We start from the raw sequence: 7,217 nt of genomic DNA, 5'->3' as shown, positions 1-7,217 counted from the left end.
ACCAACAAATATAACATGCGTGCATACATACTTACATATACATATATATATATATATTATATATATATATATATATATATATATATATATATATATATATATATATATAATATGTGTGTCCAAAAGCTATTTTTCTCAGTTTAAGGGATGGCTCTCAACATTATTCACGGATGTTTATTTATTTATTTTTTTTCATAGGATGGGACAATTGTAGTCGGGTCTAGAAATGTATATTCTCTTGGCCTTGATTGTAGTCACCTACCTCTGCCTGGTACATAATTATAGATGTATGTACGCATGTATACAAAGCTTGTATATGTGCGTTATGTCTGTGTGTGTACACAGTGCAATCAATGTCCATATATACATTCTTCATCCAGTATGTATGCTTGTGCATATAAACAAATCTGGTAACACATGTATACAGTTCATTAAGAAAAATGATTTGATGTATTTTATTTTTAAAAATACTGAAGTGTCACAATCTGGAAATAATTCCTAGAAAGCAAGTTATTCGGGATAGGAGACGATATTGATGTTCACAACCTTCAGTAATCGGTATGTGTCCTGCTAGGTAAATGTTTCGCAATATGCATCAAAGAAGGATATTCACCTACATACAAGCGCGCATAACATATATACAATAAATGAGTATTTTAGACATACATATAATATATATATATATATATATTATATATATATATATATATATATATATAGATATATATATAGGTATCAAAAAATTAATCGGTGACGGTCAGTTTTGTCAACTAGTATTCCGTTTCAAAAACGATACGGATTCTATGTATCGACGAGAGAGAGAGAGAGAGAGAGAGAGAGAGAGAGAGAGAGAGAGGATAATATTTCAGAAAAGACTTTTCTGACCTCCAGGGCAAAGTAGAAAAACGCTATCCGGTTTTATTTGACCGCTGATAAGTTTTGGAGAGACAAGAGGTACAATCAGCAAGCAGGGAGTACTTGCAGGTTCTTATCTACATGAGAAGTATCCTCTGAATGAGAAGTATCCTCTAAAAGAAAAGTATCCTCTGAAGACCAACAGCCGAGCGGACAGGCAAATAAATTTCAAAAAAAAAAAAAATGTAAAATTCCATCCAATATTCAAATTTTAACATTGATATTTAGCCAAATAATTAATGCCAAACTTGACTATTTAATTATCATATAGTTGAAAACCACTTGAGAAATCACACCTCAAACAGGAGAACATTTGTAACTGACAAGGGATATTTAACCTTACATGATATACAACAGCCTTGACAAACTGAATTTCCTTTTATTTTAAATCTCTCGCTCCAACACACGCACACACAAAACACATGTTAGTAAATTGATAAATACATGACATTTATAAACGTATAATATTTCAACTTTTGATTATATTCTAAAGTATACATCACCGATTTCAAATGTTAGCACAGTAAAATTGTAAAAATATTTTCGACGGCCTATATTAATTATATGCGTCGGATTCCTTATACTTAATTCTGAATTCAAAAAATTTATATGATCATTATCCTCACTACATAACTCCTGTCGTTAACAACTACAAGAATAAATATCACATTATTTATTATTTCTATAAAGGAGCAAATTTGGTTGTTACACTAATCATAATAATAAACTACACAATTTTTGCTCTTATTATTATTGTAACAGTAAATCACATATCATACAAAACGTCAGTAATGGGTTTACGAAACAGAAAAGACAACAGAGAAAAAAAAGACATACTGTTTAATGTACACCTATTGTTATTTGGAGGAACAGTACCCGCCATTATTTACCGCTAGGAGAAAGGAAAAACCAAACTGATAAAAAAAGAAAAAAAAATAAGTAGACGAAAGACTTTTCCTGAAGTATACAATATTAAAAATGATAAGATTAACAAATTAACTAGACTTGGTGTAACACATGAAAATAACAACAACCAGATATTGCGCTGACGAAAGAAAACACCGCTAAGATATTTCTTTCTTAATAAAGATATTACGTAGGAAAATCACAATATTTTTTTCATCAGCGCAGTAAAATCGTCTTCCGACTAATGTGAAAAAAATCTTGAAAAAAACCAGATAAAAAAAATCAATAAATCATCGCTACGGAGAGAGGGCCATTCGCCAAAAGTGACCAAAATAGCATCTTGATGCCGTTGCACTATATTGAATATATATCACAGTAAAACAAAGACAGCGAGAAAAAATATTCAACCGACGCTTTAGTTTTTAGTCTTGAAGTGTCACCGATTTAACGAAAATGACGGCCACACCTACGAAAAATAAAGGAGAGAAAACAGCGGCGAGTCATTTACAGTATCAGCGCTAAAATGGGTTGTAGGTGCAGCATAGAATCGGGTTGGTGGTACACCGCGGCTAGGAAAGAGAGAGAGAGAGAGAGAGAGAGAGAGAGAGAGAGAGAGAGAGGAGCATTTCAGCGCTAACTTACTTCAGGTTCGCAGACCAGCTGTTGGGGAGCGCACGTGCTACACTGAGCGCTCTCCGAACGCACCTCCCCCCCGCCCCCCCCAACAAACCATTTCCCCCCTACAAACACTCTCACCTTCCCCACACGTGCTTTTTCCTGATCGTAGTAGGCATGGGTCTCACTCAGATCTCACTGTATAAAAACAAAAACACTCGAAACAAAACATCAAAATGAACATTTCCTTTATGTATTATTCAACTCCAGTGACTCGCTTAAAACGATGATCATCCTCAGTGCGAAATAGGCATTCAGTGCAGAAGAAAAAATCGACACCTTTTTGAAAGAATTTCCTCCTGGTGGCCATACAAAATCTTGAACCTCTCTTTGACCTCTAAGGAATGGACCTGGAAGTTGACGGTCAGGATGGGCCGAGTGCCCAGTGAACTATGAACCTCACACAGGTGTTTGGCAAGGATGGAGTCATAGGGTAGGGGGGTGGGGGTGGAGGGAGCAATGGATGACAGGGGGAGGGGTATTTAGCGGGAGGGGATCAGGCAGGATAAGGAATAAAAAAAAAAAAAAATAGGAGAAGGGTACATGAATGAAGGATGAATACCCCACCCCTCAGGTCATACCCTAGGGCGCCCATTCCCTGTAACCCCTTCGTATGAAAGGTTACGGGGCTAAGCGGAAAGGCCTGCACGTGTACCTGTGGTCATGACGGAGGGTGCCAGAGAAGGGCGCGGGTGCGGGCGTGCAAGGGGTTGTGCGTCCCAGGCGACGTCGCGGTTCACACTGCCCGCCCCTCACCCACCCGACCAACCTCTTGCATACATTGGAGCGACTGGCATAAGCGCACCACTAATCAATGCCTGGGAGCTCGTGCGCGTGTGCAAAACCTCTTCTCTCTCTCTCTCTCTCTTTCTCTGTCTCTCACAAGAACTCTCCCTCGGCAAAATAATTAATAATGACATAAATCCATTTTTTGGGGAAAGAATAAATCTCGAAATGCTCCCAATGCTTTCGGACAGATTACTGCTATGTCAGGCAGCGCCTCCTTCGGTTACTCCTGCCGATGGTACTCTAACTGCCACCACCGCCTTCGCCCTGTTTTTTTTAAATTCTTCTTCAACCTCCTTACAAGATCCATCTTCTTCATCTTCCTCCTCCTCCTCCTCCATCCTCCCACAAACAGCTGGTGTGGCAAGAGACTTCCTCCCGTCACCAAGGGGCCTCCTACCACCACCTCCTTCCTCTTCGTCCTCCTTCTCGTTCGTCTCCGCGTCTTGGACACCCATCCCCGCCACCCCCCTTCTCTTCCGTCCCCTTCTTACGACGAAGTATAGGGGGGAGGGGAGGGGAAGGGTAGGGAGGATTGAGAGAGAGATCGGGGGCCGCGGACGAATGAACCACTATAACCACGCGAGATCAAGGGGGTGGAGTGGGGGTAGGGGTGGGGAGTGTAAAATAAGGGGGAACAAGATATTAGGGGGTTGGGAGGGGGTGAGTGAGGCTGGGAGACAGAGGGGTGCGAGAAAAAGAGGGGGACTTAATTCGCATTCATTTGAAGGAGAAGGAAAAAATTCTTTCGCAAAAACCTGATTTTATTCATTGATCAGAAGCTGCCGTGAAAAAGTCTTGAAAAAGAAATACCTAGATTTTTGAGAAGCATAACAAGAGAATACTTAATTCTGAGGAATAATAATAAATAAACAATAATTCATAAAGACCAACCAAGGAACGAGGCCCCTTCGGGGATTCCCCCCTGGACGTGTGTCGATGAGAGTGTCATAAAAAACGCCCCCGGTGATTGTAAATCAGGTCCTTCGTTCATAAGGCGAGTGCATGAAAGAACCGCTAAAGCCGTAGCCGAGATTTCGGTACGACTGAAAGAGTGAGAGGAAGAGCGAGAGTGGTAAAGAATAAGAGGCTTGGAGGAGGTGTGCTCTCTCCCACAGTCAGATAGCCACTAAGCAACTTCAAGAGTTGGAAGAGTCTCCACGCACGCACGTACATACGGACACACGAACACTCACGTTTATAGAGCCTTTTTTCCTTTTCCCTTTCTTCTTTTTTTTTTTTAACATCATCTTCGGGCATGGTGGAGGTGTTACTTCTTGCACGCACCTTTCGCTCACCTTGGCTGCCTGTTCTTTTTTACCCTCTCTCTCTCTCTCTCTCTCTTTTATGTAAATAATTTATATTGTAATGTAGCAGAATAACCATTTTATAATGGAATAAAGGTTTTTGACTTTGACTTTGACTCTGTCGCGCGCGCGCGCGCGTACTTGTTTTTGATGATTTTTAACTTTGCGATTCATGGTAAAAATAGCGGATAATTAGATATTGCTTTAGAGTTTGCGTTTGGTATTGCTGTTAAGAAGAACGTCATAAATATAATAAAAAGTTTCCGCAAGACCTTCTTTCGATGAGATTAGCATCACATAACGATTTTCCATCTTATTTTTCATGGGCTATGTCAATTACGTGCAATGAAGTGTTGGATTCTTATTTGAATATTTCCCGTAGAGAGCACTAACTTGAAAGATAATGTCAATATGAAAACTCTAAAAGGGAAACATAATGGAAATAACTTATGCAATGCTTTGTATAGCATTTAATTATGTTATATCCATTACGAAAAAACAAAGACGCTTACCTCATCCAACAACGTTCTCATCATAAATAAACAACTTACTCACTGTATTATCTATAGCATAATCGTTAATCAGACTGTTGGTCTGCGTGTCTGTTTCACAGTTTTCCCCCTCTCCTTCTCTGCTTCTCCCATACACAACAGGAAAAGGTAACAAAACAAGCAAACGTTTTGTGCGACCATCCCCTGGCACTGTGCCAGCGGGTGCCACTGAACTCAAATTCATGGCGGGACCTCCCAAAGTCAGTTGTGGCGGCTGCTCACACAAACCTACTTTTTCATCGCCCTATTAGCTCCCACCTAATTTTTATTTGCTCTCCTAAAAACTCTACTTTAAAGGTTCGCGAAACATTGTACGTTTGTTTACTGTTTTTAGTATGTTGCAAACGTTTGGAGCTCACACGGATAAGGTGCGTGCGTGCTGATGTATATGTATAAACGACCACCGTGTTTAAAAGAGAGAGAGAGAGAGAGAGAGAGAGAGTTGAGAGAGAGATAGAGAGAGTGGGGGTGGGTGGGATAACCATCGTCTAAGGACCTTGGTCTGGTGGCGCTCATTTTTGACAGAGCAATGAACACTCACATCTGATGTCTTACCTTTCTCTCTCTCTCTCTCTCTCTCTCTCTCTCTCTCTCTCTCTCTCCACCATACCTGCGACCCATAGCAGTCGCCTAACAGCAAGGCATTAATACTCTGCTTAAACCAACAGGGCACACTGGTCTTTTTTAACAAATGCTCCCACTGAGAGAGAGAGAGAGAGAGAGAGAGAGAGAGAGAGAGAGAGAGAGAGAGAGGAGAAAGTTTAGTGTATGCAATTTTTTTTATTTCAGTTGCATTAATGTGAGAGAAAGTGTGTGTGCGTATACGTGAAAATCTTTCTTCTGTTTCAGAAGCGCGTCTGAGAAAGAGAGCAGTTAATAATTAAAAAATCCTGGTCGACTGCTCGTAGCCTAATAAATATACAGTATGGTTTAATAAAAACAGATAAAAATATACTTACACACGGCAGAGAGAGAGAGAGAGAGAGAGAGAGAGAGAGCGCCTTAGCCATAAACGCAATCAGGAAACATTCATTAGCAGCTCCTGCATTTCTGAAAGTTGTAACGCAGACTTTAATTGGTGCATTTCGGGCATTAAACCAATGTAAAGGCGACGTTATCCCCCGTAACAAGAATAACCAAGTTCCAAGTATTCCGGCCGGCCACATGCGTGTAGTCACATAAAAGATATTTTTGAAAATGTCTGGAAGCTTTGTGAAAAATATATTTAAACCTATAATTACTGGAACGGTGGAGTTTCTCCGGCGGAATCGAGTTTTCTGTACAGCGTATAATCCTGTATGAAGCTCTCGATGTGCTGCAGCGCTCAGTTGCTCACCAGATGTGTTAAAGTGAAGATGCATTGGCGGCTGGTACCTGTAGCGGTGAAGGACGCACGATCCATGGCTAAACCTAACCTTAAATAAATTAAAAACTACTGAGGCTAGATGGCTGCAGTTTGGTATGTTTGATGATTAGAGGGTGGATAATCAACATACCAATTTGCAACAGTCTAGCCTCAGTAGTTTTGAAGATCTGAGGAAGTATGCAAAAGGAGCGAATGGAGACAAAGCTATCTCCATAGCTTTCTTTTACATAAAACTAAAACTGTAGTGGGAAGAATAAAGGGGTTACAGGTGACAGAGTCACTTGAAAGAAAGATCAAACAAAGAAACATCAACCCAAAACCAAGAAAAACTTAGGTATAACTACTAAAAAATGCGTCGTCATTTCTCCGACGCGATAGAATGTTCTGTACAGTGTATAATGCTGTGTGAACCACGACCCATGAAACTTTCAACCACGGCCCGGTGGTGGTCTGTTCTATACCGCTGACAGACGCCCGATCATGGCTAATTTTAACCTTGAATAAATTAAAAACTACAGAGGCTATATGGCTGCAACTTAGCATGTTTGATGATTGGAAGGTGCATGACCAACATACAAATTCGAAGCCCTCTAGCCTCAGTAGTTTTCAAGATATATGAGGGCGGACAGAAACAGGGCGGAGGGATAGATAAATATCCCAGACTAAAAGGCAAGGATTGTGAGTATTGCTTCTTATTTGGATTCAAATAAC

General features: G+C 40.4%; 1 protein-coding gene across 1 annotated transcript in view; it reads right to left on the bottom strand.

Annotated features, from left to right (window-relative positions):
• LOC135216687 (zinc finger homeobox protein 3-like) overlaps nucleotides 1-3,228 on the bottom strand; it is a 248,570-nt gene extending 245,342 nt beyond the window's left edge. Inside the window, exon 1 of the mRNA XM_064252095.1 lies at nucleotides 3,152-3,228. The gene's annotated coding sequence lies outside the window, so the exon portion shown is untranslated. The remainder of the gene's footprint in view (nucleotides 1-3,151) is intronic.
• Between the last annotated feature and the right edge of the window lie 3,989 nt (nucleotides 3,229-7,217).

The sequence above is a fragment of the Macrobrachium nipponense genome, chromosome 6, assembly GCF_015104395.2.
Source record: "Macrobrachium nipponense isolate FS-2020 chromosome 6, ASM1510439v2, whole genome shotgun sequence".
In the NCBI taxonomy this organism is placed as follows: Eukaryota; Metazoa; Arthropoda; class Malacostraca; order Decapoda; family Palaemonidae; genus Macrobrachium; species Macrobrachium nipponense.
The sequence above is the reverse complement of the archived record's forward strand: the minus strand, read 5'-3'. Positions and strand labels throughout refer to the sequence as shown.